General features: G+C 51.9%; 1 pseudogene; it reads right to left on the bottom strand.

Annotated features, from left to right (window-relative positions):
• The window catches only part of LOC114220744 (fer-1-like protein 4), a 31,053-nt pseudogene extending 10,231 nt beyond the window's left edge, over window positions 1-20,822 (bottom strand).

Genomic DNA, 20,822 nt, shown 5'->3' on the forward strand with positions numbered 1-20,822 from the left:
AATCCCTGGGAAGAGAGTCTTCCTCCTACATCCCCACCTGTACTCCTTGCCTCTCTTCTTTCCCCCAAACATACCTTGAACTTGCCTACAAGATGTCCAGACGCTTCTTCTTCTCCAACTCCATCCTGGCCCCCTTGCCCTCAGTACAGGGGAAACACATTCAACCAGTCTTCAAAGTGGTTAAACTCTTCCTCCAGGGTACCATTGTAGATCTGAAAGGCAAGGGCCTCAGTGACCCTAGCCGATGGCCAGAATCCTAGCACAATTCTCTCTCCCAGACACCCACTCACCTTCAGGGTGGCGATTGCCTTCTTCTGGGGTATGGAGCCTTTGACTTCAGCCTCATCCTGACCCTGGTCTTGGGTCTTGGGCCTCCCCATCCACAGAAATGAGGTTGACCCCATCTGGGAATAGCAGAAATGCCACAATTAAAAATACTGGTGTCAGAGGAAGGAGGGAGACAGACAGAGCAGGAGCAAGAAAGCCAAATCTCCTACCTGACTGCCTGGGATCATCCATTTCATCCTCCTCAAAGTTGGTCTGAAATCAAAGGGCAAGTCAGAGATTCTTCCCTTTCCCTCACCTCCTTTATCTATCCCTTTTCTAGGACAGGGAGTTGGGAAACTTCAGTTCAAGGTCCAGCTGTGTGAACCACTTGCATTTTCAAAGCTTAAGTTTGTCTAGTCCTGCGCTGCCCCAGACAGTAACCCCCAGGTACGTGTGTCTAATGAGCACTTGAACTGAGTGCAAAATACACACCAGATTTTAAAGACTTAGTATAAAATAAGAATGTCAAATATCTCATTATTAATTTTGTATAATGGTTCCTTGTTGAAATGGTATTTTAGATATGTTAGGTTAAACAAAATATATTAAGATCAATTTTACCTCTTTCCTTTTACTTTTTTAAAAAATTTGTCTACCTAAGAAGTTAAAATGACATATGTGGCTCACATATTTCTGGGAGCACAGCTGTAGATAATAGAATTAGTAATTCTCAGCTTCTAGAACTTTTATGAAGATGAGAAGAGGTATCTAATGAAGAGCTCTGAAAAGCTGTGGAGCATCTCACGCCACATTTCATGAGATCCTTCTTCTTGCCATTTATCCTCCTCAACCTCCAGCTGCAGCCCGGGACCCGCCCCTGCCCCCACCTGCCCCTGGAGCTCCTGCAGTGAGGCCACCAGTCAAGCTCTTCAGGATCTGGGATGTCCTCCTCCAGCTCAGGGCCTTGGTTCAGGAGGCTCCCCAGGGGAAGCTTCTTCAGAGAAGCCTAAGAGAGAGAGAACTCAGTGCCCCTAACCCAGCACCACCCCAAGCCCCGCCAGCCCCTTCTCCACCCATCTCCCATATCCCATCACCTTCAGAAGCTGTCTGGGCATCCCCACTTCAGCCAAGAAAGGATCTAGGGACTTCTGTCCTGGGAGAGGGGAAATGATACCAGGAGGAGGTCATGTGAGTAGAAGTCAGACTCCCTGGAGCCATCTCAACCAGGAACCAGAGGGGATTCTGTCTGGTGGCCCCTTACCTTGTGGTCCCTTGAGCACTAGGTCCCCTGTCTCCTCCTGTTCTCCTTCCTCCTCGGGGGGTCCTCATGACCCCGGAGTGTGAATCGCAGCATGTGGGAGACAATATGGGAACTGACAAGCACAGTGCAGCCAAAGACCCGGCGCTCAATCACCAGGATGCTGAGGGGGCGCTGCAGGTAAGGCTGCTCGGGCAAGTCCTGGGGTGGGGAGAGAGGAACTGGGTCTCTGAAGGCCTGGAGAGGAGGAGAGGCAGCAGCAGGGTGGGACAGAAAACAATGGAGCTAAATCTGCCTTCTCAGCTCAGCTCTGCCACAGCCTCATCGTGTCATATCTGGTAATGACGGAGCCTGTTTTCCTGGCAAACAAGGGACACAATCCTGGACTCCAAAGACTGTTGTAAATATCAAATGACATAATAGATATAAAACTACTTTGGAGCCTACAAAGCGCTATCAGAAACATGTGGTGGTGGTGGTTGCTATTATATAAAGGACCAATGTTTAGTTTGCTAATATAGATTTAGAGCCATAAAAATGTGTATGTCCTTTATTTTTTTTAAGATTTTTTATTATTATTTATTTGAGAGAGAGAGAGCACGAGGCGGGGAGGTCAGAGGGAGAAGCAGACTCCCCACTGAGCAGGGAGCCCGATGTGGGACTCGATGCTGAGACTCCAGGATCATGACCTGAGCCGAAGGCAGTCACTTAACCAAGTGATCCACCCAGGCGTCCTGTGTATGTCCTTTAATACAGGAATTCTATATCTATCAGTGGATCCTAAGGGGGAGGGACAATAATTAAAATACTGTATTGTTAGGTTTATTTTATATATGTGTGACAATTATCTCACAAAGGAGGAAGAAGGTAAGAATGGTGCTATGATGGAGAAAAGTTTTACTGGAATGAAATTAGTATTAATCTGAAGTAGACTGTGAAAAATCAGTCTGTATACTGCAATCCCTAGAGTAACTACTAAGTGAAAATCAACAAAGGAATTAAAGCAGTACAATAATAAATATCTATTTAATACAAAAGAAGGTGGTAAAGGAGGAACAAAAATATATATGAGACACATAGAAAACAAACAGCAAAATGGCAGATGTAAATCCAACCATGTCAATAATAACATCAAATGTGACTTTGATGTGAAAACAAAGGCTAAAGAAATGTAGAAAAAAATGAAGTTTCCTTTGCAGCCCATTAACAAGTACTTAAGACAGGCAGAGTGACCTTCCTCCACACTCAACTAACTGCCTGGTTGCTAATCCTTTGCGAGAGGCAAAAGGCAACCCTAGCCTGACATTAGCCTGACCTCCAGGATCCTGTAAATCTTCTTTAACATATAAAAATCCCTTGGGAAACTTCCTTTATCTCTACCTCCCAAGATATATCTTAGCCATCATCCTCCAAGCATACACCCCACTGATCGACACCTGAAGGATCTCATGACTGAAGTTTTTTGGGGGTTTTTTGAGATTTTTTTTTTTTTTTTGACAGAGAGAGACAGCGAGAGGGAACAAAAGCAGGGGGAGTGGGAGAGGGAGAAGCAGGCTTCCCGCTGAGCAGAGAGCCTGACGTGGGGCTGGATCCCAGGACCCTGGGACCATGACCTGAGCTGAAGGCAGATGCTTAACCAACTGAGCCACCCAGGCGCCCCATGACTGAGGTTGTTATTAAACAGTAATAAATGCCCTTTTCCTAACAACAACTAGACCTTCAAATCCTGGAAACCTTGCTTCCAAATTCCTTCGAGATTTATGCTATCCCTAACCCCCTCCCAACTTGAAAGTCTATAATGGGGGCACCTGGGTGGCTCAGTCGTTAAGTGTCTGCCTTCACCTTCAGTCATGATCCCACAGTCCTGGGATCGAGCCCTACATTGGGCTCCCTGCTCAGCGGGAGGCCCACCTCTCCCTCTCCCACTCCCCCTGCTTGTATTCCCTCTCTCGCTGTCTCTCTGTCAAATAAATAAATAAAATCTTTATTAAAAAGAAAAGATGCAACTACTGGAACACCTGGGTAGCTCAGCCAGTTAAGTGTCTGACTCTTGATTTCATTTTGGCTCAGGTCATGATCTCAGGGTCTTGGGATCAAGCCCAACATCAGACTCCATGCTCAGTGCTGAGTCTGCTTGAGATTCTCTCTCTCCCTCCGCCTGCGACGCTTTCTCTCTCTCAAATAAATAAATCTTTAAAAAAAAAGATGCAACTACCTAATGTCTAAGAGACACTCTTTAGAAAGACACATAATATAGGTTGAAAGGAAAAGAATGAAGAAAGATACATGCGAAAGATATGCAAACAGTAACCATAGCGAGCTGGAGTGGCTATACTATCAGGCAAAATAGACTTTAAGACACAAAATTTACTAGAGGCAAAAAGGGACATTTTATAATGATAAACACCAATTCATAGGAAGCTATAACAATTGTAAGCATATATGCACCTAACGACAGAACCTCAAAATATAAGAAGTAAACTGCAACAAAATTAAAGGGAGGGAAAACAATTTAACAATAATAGTTGGAGATTTCAATAGCATATTCTCAACAATGGATGGAACTAGTCAGAAAATCCCCAGGAAGGCTTTCTTTAAGGCTTACATAATGTTATCAACCCAGCTTGACCTGACATCCATAGAGCATTCTACCCAACATGGGAAGAATGCTCAGGCATTCTTTTCAAGTGCACAATGGAGAGAGGGATATTCCTCACTTTGCATAATGAGATGGGAAATGAAAGGAAACACTCCCTAGAAGTTCAGTGAGCAAACTGCTTTCAGCTTCACCCTCTTACAAGCACAATCAAGTTTTCAAACTGAAAACTCCTACATGTGAAACAGAGTCAAGAAACTGTTAAGGTTTTTGTTGTTTTTGTTCTTTGTTTGTTCTTGTGGGGTTTTACCCCCTTGCAGTCTGGAACCACTACACTTTGTCACCCAGGCACATCACTCTTCAGTTTACAAACCCTTTCACCAAGATCCTTTCCCTCACTGGCTCCTCATAGCACTCCTCTAAGGAGGCATTTGGTGTATCATCTTCAATCTTTTTTTCTTTTGTACCTGTTACTCCTTTAAACAAACAAACACTAAAGCTCAACTAAGACAAGTGATCTGACAAGCTCCTAAGTGGCATTCTCAGAATTTGAGTCCAAAGTCCATACTACAAGAATTACAAAATACACAAAGGATGCATCTTTCTTCTTAGCCCCTGGTGTCTCAGAGACTAGATAGATTCCTTTTGACCTATACTTCATGACACTTACCTAACCCACTCATTCAACAGAGCCAAGAGAGCACCACCAGTTCATGGATTAATCCAGAGATTAGCAAACTATAGCCTGCAAGCCAAATCTGGCCCACTGCCTGTTTTTGTAAATAAAGTTTTATTGGAACACAGTCATACTTATTCATTTACTTGCTGTCTATGTCTGTTTTCATGCTACTAAGTCAGAGGTAAGTAATTGCAACTGAGACTATATGGCCTAAAATATTTACTATCTGGCTTTTTACAGAAAGTTTGTTGATCCCTTGATTAATCTAAGATAACTGGCTGGGAATTCACCATCCCACTGCCCTTTCACTTCTTAGTCCAGCATTTCCTGCTCCCAGCCCACATCCTCACCACTGTCAGATGTGACACTCAGCCTGACGAGTTCAGTGAAATTGGGGTTCTCATGGTAATTGGCCAGGACCTCTGACTCCACACGTCGCCCAGCCACCTCCAGCACAATCTGGGCCTGCTCCACCTCGAACAGATGCACACGGCCAAGGCCTCTCAGACCCCAGAACAGCACCTGGGGTCAGGAAGTGAGAAATTCAGTGGCCTGCATCTGACAGAGGGCACCCAGATGTGCGTGTGGTGGGGGTGGGGGAGATGTGAGTGTGCCCGGCAATACCTCAACACAGAACTCCCTGAGCGCTGGACGCACATCAGGTCGCAGGGACAGGCGTCCGGAGAGGTGCTCAACCAGTTGTGTCAGGTCCTGGGGCTCTACATCACTGGGCACTGAGGGCTGCAAGGGGCAAGAGATCAGAGATCACGGAGGAAGGAGGCCAAAGGAGGGAGATCTGGGCTTAGGGAGGGGACATTGAGAGCTGCCAGTGAAATCTCAAGCCAGAGGAACTGGGCAAGGCTGGATGGGCAGGAAGGGAGCATCCCAGGAAACAGCCAGGTACAGGAAGGGAGGGTGGGCGTCTGAGGCACGAGGATCCACCTGCAGTCTCGGGTCTCTAGGGCTGGAAGTCTGGCAAAGTGAACCTACAGTGTGTCTGCTTCTAATGTTCCCTGAAGTCAGGGGGTCCAGTGAGGTGACCCCAGGACAGATCTGCAGCTTGCATTCTCTGGGGGCAAAGTACTTGGAGGAGTAACCCCAGGATATGTTCCATAATCTCTGGAGCTGGACCACTTGAAAGAATAACAAGAGGAGTCCACAGCCTGTGCCGGCTAAGCCAGGGTACCCTGACCTCGAGCTGGCCGTTGTAGTCCAGTTCAATGAGTTCAAAGGTGGCAATGAGCTCTCCGGCTGCCCTGGGCCCCTTCCTTAGGGGGAAGAACTGCAGCCCAGGGCGTTGGTAAGGGTCCTCCATCAGCTTTTCCCTTGGGGCAGCCAGTGCCCTGCCCAGGAACACAGAGGGGCACCTGTGGAGAGCAGGGCCGTGAAGACAAAAGTAGAAGACACTCAGGAGCAAGGGGAGGGGGGCATCAAGATGAGGAGTGGGGGGGCGCCTGGGTGGCTCAGTTGGTTAAGCGACTGCCTTCGGCTCAGGTCATGATCCTGGAGTCCCGGGATCGAGTCCCGCATCAGGCTCCCTGCTCAGCAGGGAGTCTGCTTCTCCCTCTGACCCTCTTCCCTCTCATGCTTTCTATCTCTCATTCTCTCTCTCTCTCAAATAAATAAATAAAATCTTTAAAAAAAAAAAAAAGATGAGGAGTGGGGGCGCTCAGGGGTGGAAACACAGGTAGGGCCCAGGCCACACTCACAAACTTATTGTGGTCAAAGACATTGACGACCACTAATGGAGGCTCCTCCTGCAGATGCTCCCTCCTCCGTCTATGATCAACTGATCAAACACCAAGAGCTCAACCCACAGGGGGCTCAGCGTCTGCTCCAGGACCTTGGGGGCCATGCCGAGAGGGAGTCAAAGGCAGGCATCCAAAGAATCTCCCAACATACATCCCAGGTGAGCATTCTTGCCCTAAAGTAGTACTTTAAGCAGCTGTTTATCACAAAAGGAGGGAGAGTGTGATAAAGATGAGAGTGCCCTTCAGACTGGGGTTAGAGCCTGCCCTCCCAGCCTGGTCCCCCTAACTGTAATCTGCCGCCCTTGGGGCTAGTCCTACAGTCAACCCCGGAAAACAATTCCTCGCCCTGAAGGCCCTCCAGTTTTATACGACCCCCTAAATCAGGGCAGTCCAAACCAGTATCCTGTCCTGAAAATCCAGGGCAGGAAGACAGACTTAGGGCCTGAGGAAATGCTCAGCCTTTACCCCACAATTTCTCCTGGAGCCCCCCCAACCCACACCCCAGTTCAGGCCTCACCTGTGTGGTCTGGCACTGGGTAGAGATGAGGACTCGAGCAAAGGGGTCTGAAAGCCCACTGTCATCTGCTGCCAACACCCCTCGGGCCTGGTACAAGTGAGCTCGGGGCTGGAAGTAGCTGAAGTCTGGGGTGGGGAAAAGACAAAGATGTTTGCTCAGTGGACCACTGGAGTCCCTGACCCCAAGGCCCCTACCCCTGCCCCCAGCTGGGCTTCTAGCCTCACACCTCGGGCAAATATTGAGCTGGGCCCTATACTCGCCATCCCAGCACAGGTGGTGTGGCAGCCCCTCGGAGGGCTCGGGCAGCAGGTCCCAGGGGAGCTCTGAGGTGCAGGCCTTGGCTTGCTTACCCGGCCCCAGCCACAGAAAGAGCTCCAGCCTGGCACAGACCTCACCAGGAGCTGTCCCAGGTGCCTATTGTAGGGAGGTGGCATGATAGCGTCTGCCTCTTATTACCCCAGCTAGACCAGCCCCTGCTCCCCTAGGGCATGCCCACACTCTTTGTATCGATAGATCATTCCCCGATGCCAAATCCAAAGAGTACTCCCTGTACCCTACCCTTTCATCCCACTTCCTGCCCTCCATCCAGTACCCCATGACCCTGAACACTCCCATTCCCTAGTCTTCCTGCCCCAACACTTACTTCCTATACCAAACCCCACACCCCCAAACTGTGCACTCCCACACCCCACACTTACCTCCTCAGTCCCCTCCGTCCCAACACATTTAGATTCCCTGTCCCCTACCCCAACAACCACAGCTCCTCAACACTCGGGACCCCTGTTGGCATCTATTCCGGGGACACCTCACTTAGAAGCATTTTGCCCCAAACCAGCTGTACTTATAAGGAACTGACTAGTCACTCTCCCATCTTTACTACCTGCCCGTCTGTCAGAGCCCAGGCAGCCAAAGGGCCAGTGTTGGCCCAGAGCTCTCAAAACTTGGTGTTTATCTCACATCAAAGGGGACCTAGGTAAAGGCACAACCTCTTTTGGCTTTTGGGATAACTGAAAAGGTATACTTTTAAAAATTAAAATAAAACACTTTTTAACTTTAAAAAAATTTCTTTTAATTGAAAAAATTTTTAAATAAAAATAGTTTTTTTCATTAAAAAAAGACTTTGAGGACTCCTTGTTGGGAACCACAGGTCTCTACCCTGTGCCCCTCACCCCACTCCAGTCTCCAGCAACCCACACCCCCTCACTGTGAGCAGTAGACTCTAGATCTTCCCACAGTCCCGGCCCCGTTCCTCCTCGACCACAGAGAACAGCACATCCTGGGCAGGGATCCGGGCTCAGGCCACATGGCGCCGCCCACTGAGCATCCAGACCAGCACATCTGGGAGGGGTGGCTGGGGCTGCGGGCAGAGAATGGGGTCACGGATAGAGCTGAGACCACCTGCTCCCACAGCTTCCACTGGACAGATGGACAAAATACCCAACATAGCCCTGATACAGACCCATAAACCCCAGATCCATGTGGCCATCTGCCTCCTAGACATCTCTCCCCTGGATGCCCCACAGGCAACCTCAAAGTCCAACCTGACTTCTTTGTGTGGGTGTGTGATAAAATACGGGTAGCATAAAATTTACCACTGCAACCATTTTTAAGTGTACAGCTCAGTAGTAACTGTGCATCAATCACTGTTGGGCAATCATCACCACCAGGGTATTCAGGGTAGGGAAATGGTGGCCCGGTGTTACCTCCTGGGCCAGGAAGCACAGTTTTGCCAAGAGCTTTTTGGCCAGTGCCACCTTCTCTTGCACATTGCCCTGTCTCAGACCCCGTAGAAGCCACAGTCCTTGCTTTGCCAACAGGTTCTGGAAGGGCAGGAAGAAAACATGAGTGGAGGGCCCCAGCTAGGTGCCCCTGGTCCCCCTTCCCCAGACCGTACCAGGCTATACACCAGCAGTTTCCCTCAGCAGCAATCCAGAGCGTTGGGCCGGGTCATTGTCCTGCGCTCAGCACTGTGACAGAACTGTCTGCCGCGAGCAGGGGCAGGCATGGCAGGTGGGAGTCAAAGGAGGGAACGCTGACCCTTGGGGGCCACCTCCCTCAGAGCAGGCCTCCCACCCACAGACTTCCTCACAGCCCCTCTCTCTCACGTTCCTAAGCCAACCATGGCTTCTGTATGTGGACCACTCCCAAATTCAGAGGCCAGCCTCCCCTTAGAGCCCCAGAATGCACTAGTATATAACTATCTACTGTCTGGCTACTCAAGGCTGGCCCAGGACCAACAGCATTAGTACCACCTAATTAGAAACACAGCACCAGCCCCACCCCAGAACCTGCTGCTAGAACCTGCATGCTGATTCCCTGGCGGATTCCAACGCACACTAAAGGCTCAGATGGGCTGTGCCTGACAGTCCCCAAATTGACCAGAGGTAGCTCAAACCAAGTGCACGATTTCCAATTACCCTCCACCCCCCAAAAAACCCTGCTTTACTTCAAAACTTTAGAGAAACCCTTCACTGCTCTTTCACTCACATTCCACATGGATCCATTGGCATATTATTTAGGCTCTACCTTCAAAATATGTTCAGCATCTGACCACTTGTCTCCTTTCCTAGCACCGCCCGAGTCCAAGCCACCATCATTTCCCACCTAGGACTACTGCAACAGCCTCCTAGCTGCTCTTACCATGTCTGCTGTCTACTCTTCCCCCACTCCCCCTGAATAGTCTCAGTACAGCATCCAGAGTGATCTTGTCAACACTTTTCCAGACTATTTCACTCCTCTCCAGAGGTTTTCTCACCTCAGAGTAAACAACAGAATTCTTCAAAAGGCCCTACATAATCAGTCTCCCTTGATCTCCCTGTCCTCATCAAATATTACTCTCCCCTCATGCACAGCCCACCCGTTACACGGGCTGTTCTGCTCCTCCAGGAATACACCCAGCCCATCACCACCTCCAGGCCTTTGTATTAGCTGCTCCCTCTGCTAGAATGTTTGGCCCCTGGATCTTTGCATGGCTCACTTCCCGTCTCCATTCAAGCCTCTCTTCAAATGTTACCTCCTCTCAGACTGTTCCTGATCATCCCACGTAAACAGCCCCAGCCACTTTCTCTATCCTCATAGTCTGCTTTATTTGTCTCTCCAAATAAAAGGTAATAGAAGGTCCCTAGGGCAGGGACTTCATTCTGATTACCACTGTACCCTCAGGCCCTGGCACCTAATCGATGCTGAAAAAATATTTGCTGGGTAAAGTAAAATGATTTTTGTAAAGATTTTATTTATTTATTTGAGAGGGAGAGAGCACAAGTAGAGGGGAGGGGCAGAGGGAGAGGGAGAAACTGACTCCCTGTGGAGCAGGGAACCCGATATGGGGCTCGATCCCAGGACCCTGGGATCATGACCTGAGCCAAAGGCAGACACTTAATGGACTGAGCCACCCAGGCACCCCAAATGATTTTTGAGACATAATATTTTGGGCCCTTTATGACCCATGATGATTTCTTAAGTTTTTATTATGGAAATTTTCCAAAATATATAAAATAAATAACTCCAAGGATTTTTCACCTAACACTGCTCCCAGAGCTTACACTTTTAGCTTACTAATGCTCTCTCCTCCCAAGACTTCCATTGGTAGAAATAATCAACAAAATAAATCTTGAGTCAAATCTTCTTGATAAGATTTAGATCCATAAGATTGGATTCACGGAAACTGGATCCGATGGAAATAATAGCCACAAAAGAAAACCACACTGGCCAAAGCTATAAATAGTGAAATATGATATGGACAAATCTTTCATTGAAATTTCCTTGCCAAAGAATAATTTCAGTAAAAAAATAATTTTAGTAAAGTGAAATAGAAACAGTGTAATCGCACCGTATAGAAAATCAAGCAAGGAATTAAATTGGATTAAGGGTGGTTACTCTTTGGGAGATGTAGAGAATGTAGACAGAGAAAAGATACAGTGAAGCCCTGGGACATAATCGCACAAACATTTGCAATATGTACAAGTACAAGAAGAGAGAGGGAGCCAGCAAAAGAGAAGGAATGGCAAGGGAAGCGGAAGGAAAACCAGGGGCATGGAAGCCAACAGCAGAGTCTTCCAAGAGGAGGGTGGAGTCAACTGCATCCACTGACACTGAGGGCAGAAAAGTGTCCACCTACAACCCACCTACAACCAGGCCCTTGACTGAGTCCAACTTTCACCCTACCTCTGCATGCCAGAGCTCTCCAGTTCCTCAGATTTCTTTTTTCTCTGCTCCCTAGGTAATCTTATCCAGTTCCATCTATGTGTTGACAGCTTGCTATTTTTCATTTCTAGCCTAAAAGTTTCCCCAGAACTCAACTCATACAGCTAGCTGCCTAGCAGACATTTCTGCTTCTGAGTCTAATAGACATCTCAAAGTTAACATACCCCAAAATGAGCTTCTGATATTCCCTTTGTTCCCATCAGACTTTCTCCCTCTTGTTTTCCATCACTCAGTAAATAGCACCATCTATATAGTTGTGCAAGCCAAGATCTTGAGAGTCATTCGTGACTCTTTGCACATTTTCCTCATCCCCTATACTTTCCATTCACAAGTCCTGAGGTGTCACCTCCAAAGTTCAAATTGCTCTTGAATCCATTCATGTCACTTTATGTCCACTGCAACCACCCTAGATTCATCATTATTGGTCACCTGGATTATTACAATGCCCTCTTTAGTAATCTCTTTGCTTCATCTCTTATATCACCCCTCTGCCACCAACCCTTTTTAAGGGTAAGTTAGAGCATATCCCTTCTCTTTTCAAAACCGTCAGTGGCTCCTGATCTAACTCAGAGAAGAAGCCAAGGTCATTAGAATGGCCAATGAGGCTTCCACATGCCTCTCCCCACCATCATCTTCCTTCCCCCCACCCCACACCCTGCAGCCTCATCTACTCTGCTCCACTCTGCTGCATTCACACTGGTTTCCTTCCTTCTCCTCAAACACACCAGGCATGTTTCACCACAGTGCCTTTGCTCACGCTGTCCCTTCTGCCTGGAACACCCTTACAGATACAGCTTGCTCCTTCGGTTTCTTCATGTCAACTTCACAACGGCCTCTCCTCGCCATCCTTTCTAAAATTGCAACACCTCTCTCTAATATTTCCTAGCTTTGTTTTCTCCCTAACACTATCCTTATCATAATTCTTATGTCTTCCTTGCTGTTTACATGTTTCTTATCTGTTTCCATCCAACTCCCACCCTATCCCCCACCAAAATATAAATTTTAGGATTTTTTTGTTGGCAAGAATGCTTTTTCACTGTTATTCCTATACCTAAAACAGTGTCTGGCATGGTAAGTGCCATAAACATTTATTAAATGGATTAATAAATCTTTTGAGAAGAGGATCAGAAAAACACTCAAGTACCTGGAGCAGGTTATAGAATCCAGGGCAGTGAAGGTCAAAGATGGAAGTCACCAGAACAAGTATATGTGGTTACAGTAATGACCTGGTAACTAGGGACCAGTTGATGCTGCAGGAGAGAAAGTGGACAACTGCAGAGCTAATTCCTCCAGTAGGTAAGAGATGAAATCAAGATCACAGCCATGGCTATGGGAGCAGGGACCCTTCCTCTGCTGTAGCAGGAGGGGGAGTGAGCAGATGGATGCAGAGCTGGCAAGGCGGTAGACTGGGTGGAGGAAGCCGAGGCTCCTATTTTCTCCATGAAGAAGGAGGGGAAGTCAGGAGCTGGAACAAGTGTGGAGAAAAGAAGCAGGGGAGATCTGAGGGGAGGGCGGGTTAGGGAGCTTAAGTCTCTAGAAGAGGGAGAAAGGGAGCCTACTGGAGCAGAAGGGCCTAACCCCCAATAATTTCCATCAAGTTCCCTTGATACAGATAATCATCTCCTTCTCATTCTTCTGTAAAAGTGCTGAGCAAACGCAGCTTCCAGCCGCCCTTGGCTCCAAACAGCCGCGGAGAGCCTCCCTGACCCTGGAATTTGGCAGGGTGACCCGCCGCAGTGAGGCGGAAGCCCCCAGATCACCTGCTCCCCGCCAACAGCTCTTCCAGCGCCTGTTTCAGCCATGTGTAGGCGCCAGGCCCGGGCCTGCGCTGCAGAATCTCAACCTCGGCAGCCCCTGGTCCTGTGCAACAGGGCCCCAGGGTCAGAGTCAGGAGTCCAACCTCTTTTAGAACACACACACACCCGCCCACCAGAGCCCGGCCCACTCACGGCCGCACCTCTGGGCCCTTTGCTTCTTTAGCCTCACCTGGTTCATGGTTCCTTTTTTCTAGCTCTCTGCTGGCTCCACGTCTGGGGGGCTGGACCCCCAGTAGCTCTACCCACGTCCTTCGCCTGGCCCCTTCCTGGATGTAGCAGCCCTGAAGCCCTGTCTTCCCACAATTTCTGGCCTTCTCAGTTTGCCCAGTGCTGTGCTCCTTGGCTGTCTAGCCTTGCACCTGCGAGGTGCTGGCTCCCTCATGCTCTACCTATTAGCCTTGCCCCGGAGCTCCCTTCAAAGGCCACCGTCTTCCCGACACCCCTACGTGCTGGCCTCTCCCTATGGGCGCCCGCCTCGCCCTCACCAGCCTCTCGGCCACTTTCCATACGCAGTTAGTGCTCTGCAGGCGCCACGTGTGATCTTCCCAGCGGCTCCACATTCTCACGCATGGCTTGCGGTGACGCAGGGGCAAGCAGAAGTACGGCCTGTGCGGGGCAGAGGAGAGCAGAGGGGGCAAGGGGCAGTAGTGGGCCGCTGGGGACCTCCCAACGCCCTCCTTCCAGCCACCAGGAACACTTACCCGTTGCTGTCCATGGGCTCAGGCCGCTGGGCAGGGGTCCCTAGCTCCTCCTCCTCCACTGGCCCGACTCCCACGACCGTCTCCAGCAGAGGCTGTGCTTCCATGCCCTCCGCTGCCTCCCCGGCTCTGGACCCTCGGCCCAGTTGCTCCTCCCGCCGGTGGCCTGTGCGGCTTGCCAGAGCAGCAACGGTCAGGGGGCACCAGGCTGAGGGGCTGACCCCTACTTCACACCTCTTCTACTTCAATAAAATTCAGAACCTACCCCTTACTGAGGGTCAACTGTCCCTTCCAGGGGCCTCAGTCCAGAACAAGAGTCACCACCCTCAAACCTGTGACCCTCAGGGGTCCAGCTAGGCCACACACCAATGGAGATCTTGAAGCTGATGGGCTAGGAGGCCAAGGCAGGGTCAATCATGGTGGCCTCGAAAAGCACACCGAGGAGCAGGAAATCTTGCAAGGGCACCAGGGCATTCTGAGGAAGGAGGGTCAGTCTGCAGTCAGCCCCCACCTACCCAGGTTGCAACCCGGACTTTGCTTGGCCACAATGCCCACTGAAAGACATGGCAACCAAGGCCTAGATAGGTCACTACAAGTATCTTCTGACTGGTCAGCCCCCTCCCCACATATGTATATTCACAAGGGCGCATGTATACACACACTGCATTCTTTATCCAGACCCCAAAATTCAGACTCCACTTTCTGTGTCAAATGCCTGGGAGCCAGTTACACACCCCAGAGCTGAGAGTAACCCTGTGGCTTTGCTAAACCCCAGCCCCCACCTCTGGCAGAGGCAGCAACTCCTCCACCTCCACCTTGATGGCACTAGGAATCTCAGGACCATCTCCACTGGAGCTGGCAACCAGGTGCTGTGGGACCCCATTGGGGTCTGGCCCCGCATGGCTTTCTTCTTTTTCATGAGCCGGGATAATCTGGGTCCCTGTGGGGCCTGGGGAGGCTCAGGTTCAGCTCTCCCTTCGGACACTTCCATGGACACAGCCACCAGCAGGCTGCCACGAAGCCAAATGCCTTGGTCAAGTCCTTCATTGAGACTTTGAAGACCATCCAGGAGCCCCCCGCTGGGGGGAGATCCATAGAGAGCCACCAATGCCGCGCCGAAGGTGGGGTTAAACCCCGAGGTGGGAGACAAGAACAGCGTTTTGGAGGGGAGCATGGGGCAGATGGGCACAAGGTCAGTCTATGCGGCACACCCTTATCTCCTGCAAATCCAAGGGGGCGGGGAGTCGGATTGGGCCTTGGCGGCTCCGAGGGTAAAGTCTGCGAACAGCTGCGGACCGACAGCTACGGACCAAGACCCGAAAGCCACTTCTAAACCAGTCCAGCTCCCAAAGGCGCTAGGGACAAAGGAGCTGTGGCTCTGGGGCCGGAGCCAGAGCCGTGGGGGTGGAGTCACGATTGGGGCGGAGCCGCGGGTGATCCCCTGAGGGTCTGGGGAAACCGATGAGGTATGTGACTGGGATTGTTTCCTGTACGTGTACTTCTGTAGGGAGAGCACACTGGCGTGGTGACTGGAGAAGCGGCTGTACTAAGGATTTTGTCACCAGAGGCAACCCGAGAGCGGGGTTTCTAGTCTGGGGGCAACAGGTGAGGCTCCAACGGGAGGGGCCGGCTTGGAGCACAGGTTACTAGGGGTGGCCCGAACTCTCTAAGCGGAGCGGGACCTCCGGGGTGGCGTTTGCCGTCGGGCGCGGGACCCAGGGCAGGCCGGGCGAGGCGGACGCAGCAGACGCTGGCTAAATGCGCTCACCCGCGCCAGCCCGGGTGTGAGATCTGCTTCAGGTCCAGCACGTGCGTGGCGACGGCCACATCGACCAGGGGTGCGTCGTCCCTCAGCTGCAGACGGAGGCCGCGCGTCAGCGGCGGGAAGAGCTCCACGAAACTCAGCTGCTCGTTCCACTCGGGCGCAGCCGCCTCGCCGCGCACCGACCTCTCGCCCTGAGGGCCGCGCCGAAGGCCGGCGGAGAGGGGTCAGCGCGGCACCAGGGCCCGAGCCTCGGCCGAGTGGGGACGGGAGGGACTTACCTGCTGCCCCAGGAAAGACACGCTCACGTAGGGGTCCATGAGGACGCGCCGGTCCTGCAAGGCGCGGGCCAGACTCCCCAGCAGCCCCGCGCGCAGCGCCGGCAGCCCCTCGGCGCGGAACACGCGCACGCGCAGCCGCGCCCACGTCCTCCGGGCCGGCACCCGGCGCTGCAGGAGCAGGTTCCTAGGGGAGCCCCGCGCTGAGGCCGGGTTGGGGGGGGTGCCGCCGTCTCGGCCCCTCTCCCTCTCCGCCTCCCTGAGGCCACGCCCGGTCCTCCTTACCCCCTCCTCCTCCCCACTCGCCCTCACCCCAGCTCCCTTGTCGATGTCCGGGCTGTGCCCGGGGCCCGGGGTTGGTAGCGGAGGGGACAGGTCCCCGCGCGCCCGCACGGACAAAGTGACCTTGACGAAGCCTTTGGTCCCGGCACGGGTGTCCCGGGGATCGTGCAGCGGAGCCCATTTCTGGTATAAGTGGCCATCTGGGGGCGGAGGGGCGAGCCACGGGTCAGGGGAGACCCGCGGGCTGCACGGGGCAGTCGTGGGGCTGCGCTGACCCGGGTTCATGTCCGACTCGGTAGGGAGGAGCGGGAATGCCTGGAGGTGAGCCTTAGGAAGAGGCTTCTGTCCCCGAAGTTAGTATCTAGGGATCAGGGCCCAGAGGGTCAATTTCCCCTGTCGGTACAGATGAGTCTAAAGGAGGGGAGGGTTCGGTACCTGGCTGGTCGAAGATAATGCCCAAGTCCATCCTGAAGGTTCCTATCCGGGAGGCCATGAAGGGGAGGGTCTGCGAATGGAAAGCCTGGGGGAAGGTGGGGTTAGTTCTGGAACTTCGGCATCCCCCTTTCTCTGGAGGATACCTCTTATTCCTACCCGCCTCACCGTGATCTCCAGCAGCAGCAAGTCTTGGAGGTGAAGCCGGGTCTCATGAAATTCGAACAAGTACTAGGTTGAAGTGGGGTAACGAGAGGTGAGAGAAAGTATATGTGAAGGGTTCACGCCAGCTGGCCCCTGCCTCTTGCAAAGAGAACGCCCCCTCCCCGTCCTGGCGCCCCTTGGCACCCTTTCCCTCATGGGGCCCCTCTTAACCTCAGGCACTTGCTCCGTTCCACCTAGGCCACGCCCCCTCCGCAGACAGGGTAAATCCTGGGTCCCACCGGTTCTCTCAGGCCCCACTCTTCCTTAGTCGCACGCACCTCGTTGTAGAAGGAGCAGTTAGTCCCGCGCTGCGTGGCGGTCACTCGGCGCTGCTCCCCGACACGCACTGCCACATAGGGGTTAATGTTGATTTCTACCAGCTTCTGGGCCTTGAGCACTGTGACCCCCACCTGAAGGGGGCAGGAGCAAGAGAAAAGGAAGCCATCCCCTGCCAAAGTAGGGGGGAAACCCAAGTGTGTGGAGAGCAGGTGGTATTCCCCAAGAGTTGGGGCCCAGAGGGAGAGCGGTACCTGGAAATTGTGAGCTCTGGACACCTGGAAAGGATCCCCTCGGTCCAGGCCCCGAGCTCAGCTGCCTGGAAGGACAAGGTCAGCTCTCACTTCACTTCCTCTCCCGGACCACCTACACACTCTTGCTCAGTGCTACGGATAAGACCTCCTCTCCCTCTGAACTGGATTCTGAGTGCTTTCAGTCTGTCTGGCATCCATCTCAACCATATACCCAGAATTTGACTCATTCCTGGAGCCCTGAGACCATTCATTCATTCAACAGAGATTTGTTGAAAACCTACTATGTGCCAACCCTATTCTAGGCCCTGGGACACTGCAGTGAACAAAAGAGACAAAATTCCTTACCCTTATCAAGACTTCATCCCCTAAGTGGGCTCCAGAAGCCCCACGTGTGCCAGTGTAACTGTGTGCGTGAATGGAGCAGGGTGTATGTCTAGGAGAAAGTGACCCTTGGCCCCAGGATATCCACTCCTCACCCACACCTTGGGATCGTGTGATTGTGAGTGTGGATGAGCACAGGCCTACATGTATAAGCGTGTGAGGTTGACACACTGGTGGGTGTGGGAGCAGGTGAGCAGTGGGTACAAGTTACCTCTTGAGGTGGCTGAACACGACACCAGAAAGCGCCACATCAGTCTCGTCCTCCAGCTCCAGCTCCAGCTCCTTGTCTTCATCATCCTGCTGAGCTAGGCCTCGAGCTAGCCTGTGGCCCAATGCCACTGCCCACCGCTCCAGCTGGGCCTCCCCGGCCTGATAGGAAAGGCCTTCAAGGGACATGTCTGGAACCTGTCACCCATCTCTGGGCACCCCTTGACTTCCCTGACCCTAGGACTGACTTCTGACCATTGGACTGACCCCACCCACTATTTGCAGGACTGACCCCTAACCTGGGACCCCTAATTCCAGAATTGACTCCTGATTCTAGGACTGACTTCTCACCCTAGAATTGATTGAATACTGATCCCAGACCCTGGGACTGACCCTGTGCCACTGACTCCTAATCCCAAGACTGACTTGGTGATCCGAGATCATCCCCATGTACTTACTCCAGCTCCTGGAAGCCCACATTGGGGATGATCAGTTCTGAGCTGGAAGAAGGATAAATGAAAGGAGTGAGGGGCTGTGCGTGACTACAGAGCTGCAGCCTGGGCGGCACAGGCCCGAGGGTCACCACATCCAGCAGATCCAGGTCCCACTCTCCCTCCCACGACCTGCCTGGGCTGGGACAATCTGGCCTGCCTAGATGGCAGGAGGTTGGGGAGGGTACCTGTCCCGGATGGATGCTCCAAAATCCTCCTCTGCCCTGGCTCCAGTTGCACCCTCTGGGGGCTGAGACTTCAGGTCAAGACTCCACCTGTATCTGAAACCAAACACACAGTGCGCCCCAGCGCCCCTCAAACTGCCTGGAGCTAAAAGAAGTCCAAAGACAATGCCTTTTCCTGGCCTGCATCTGTGATGAGTTTGTGGTTCCTCTCTGGTCATTAATAATATTGACAACTTATTAAGAACTTAGCATGTGCTAGTTACCTCTTGAAGGGGCCAAACACAACTCCAGAATTCTCTTATTGCTCTTGGAAATTCATGACTGTGGCTTCACTGTTCTGCATGGTCTGGTCCCTGCCAACCTTTCCAGCCCTGTCTCATATGGGGTTTGCTCCTGCCCTGCACCCCAGTTATACTCTCTCAGAGCACTGGAAGTTAGTTAACTCTTATCATCCTTCCATTCAAAGTTCAACCACTACTTCCTCAGGGAAAGGAAGTAGTAGACCCCCCCTAGGGTCAGGGAAAGACCCTAGCTGACCCCCAGGTAGGTTACATCCCTCTGTTACACACTTTCCCAACCCCCTACCAGCTCTTTTGTAACACCCATCACTGACAATTTTGCATTTATTCGTGGAATATTTGTTTAATGTTTGCCTCTCTCTTTAGATATAGAATTCTAAGAGGGCAATACTTATCTGGCTGTGCTCACCACTCAATCCTCATTGCCTGGCACAGCTTACAATCAGAGCTCAACAAACAACAGACTGATTGAAAAATTCAACATTTCCTATGACTCCACATAATGTAAATGAGGAAACAGCTTAGTGAAGCTAAATAACTTGTCCACGTTCTCAGCTGGGAAATGGTGGATCTGAGATTGGAACCCAGGTCCATTCCTACCAGGTTATATGACCCTCCATGAAACACCAGGAAAATCCAGCCATGTTCATCTTTGCCTTCCAAAAGAACTTAGTCTGGTCCCGGGCCAGGGAGCAGAACAGAACTTCTCTTCCCCCATTGCCACACCCCTGGTCCTCAGAGCGGAGCCTGGCCCTTAGCCCATGTAGGGGCTAGCCCATGTAGGGGCCACAGTGAAAGGAGTCCTGGCTGGGTGGCCTTGTTATCACTCCTGTCTGGACCTCAGAGGGACTCTCAGGCTTGGGGATGGCAGGCTGAGGACTGGTGGGACTCACCGGGGTCACTCGCAGATTCTCAACCACTAGGGCCTCCCGTAGCACCACATGCCCAATACTCTGTAGCTGCTGCAGGGAGATCACCAGTGTCCTGAGGGACCTGCGGGTGTGGCAGGGAGCAGAAGAATGACCCAGGAGGATGGCCCCATGCCACGTCCAGCCCTACCTGCATCCTTGGCTCCCCCAAGCCTACTCACCTGGGGCTGAACACACAGCTGCAGTTAACCACCTGCACAGACAGGCACTCCCTGACCAGCGGAGCCCCATAGTGTGGCCAACAGAACTGCTGGGGATAGGAGGAATCTTGTGATACACAACACTGCGCTGACCCTGACCGCCAGTCCAGAGCCTATCTTAACCCTGAAACAGGATCCAACCCTCCAAACTAGGAGCTAATTCTATGACTAATGTCCCAAACCTGGAACCAACTCCCCCTTCCCCAACACAGGGTTGACTCCACCCTAGGGCTGATCTGAGGGTAAACTACCAGCCAAGAACTAATCCCCCCTCACTCTTGATTCTGACTGGGTCTGGCTTCTCAAGCCTGAGACTGACCCCACTTCCTGAGAATACAGCTCCCAAAACCCAGGAATAAGCCCCCCAACTCATAAAGAGGGACTTGGATGTGGCACAGATCAGCTTCTCCACATCCAGGACCCAATCCCACTCACCTCACCGATATCTGCCTCTTGACCACAGTGAATTCTCATTTTTTGGGTGAAGGCTGCTCAGAATTGAAATAGTCATTTATCAGTCCCTCCCCACAAAAAAATCACACACACACACACAAACACACACACACACACACACACCACAGACGTCCAGCCCAGGGTCCAGTCTCCCAGGGTTCACCCTTAAAGAAAGGTAGAAAGGAAAAGAGGCAGAGAACTGGGCTGTGGGGAGGAAGGAGACAGGCTGGAGAGATGCCTAGGCACTGGATTGGGGGCCTAGGGCATGGAGAAATGGGAGCCCCCCAGTTCCAAAATCCTTAGAGCACCCCTACAAAGCCTCACCCCGAAACCTGAGCCTCACTTGTCGGTCATGGGTGCCTGGCAGCCCTGTCAGTCGCCGCACACATGCAGTCAGAGCCAT

Source organism: Eumetopias jubatus, unplaced genomic scaffold (assembly GCF_037043125.1).
Source record: "Eumetopias jubatus isolate StellerSeaLion01/CBP00866 unplaced genomic scaffold, mEumJub1_p1.0 scaffold_9, whole genome shotgun sequence".
Classification (NCBI taxonomy): Eukaryota; Metazoa; Chordata; class Mammalia; order Carnivora; family Otariidae; genus Eumetopias; species Eumetopias jubatus.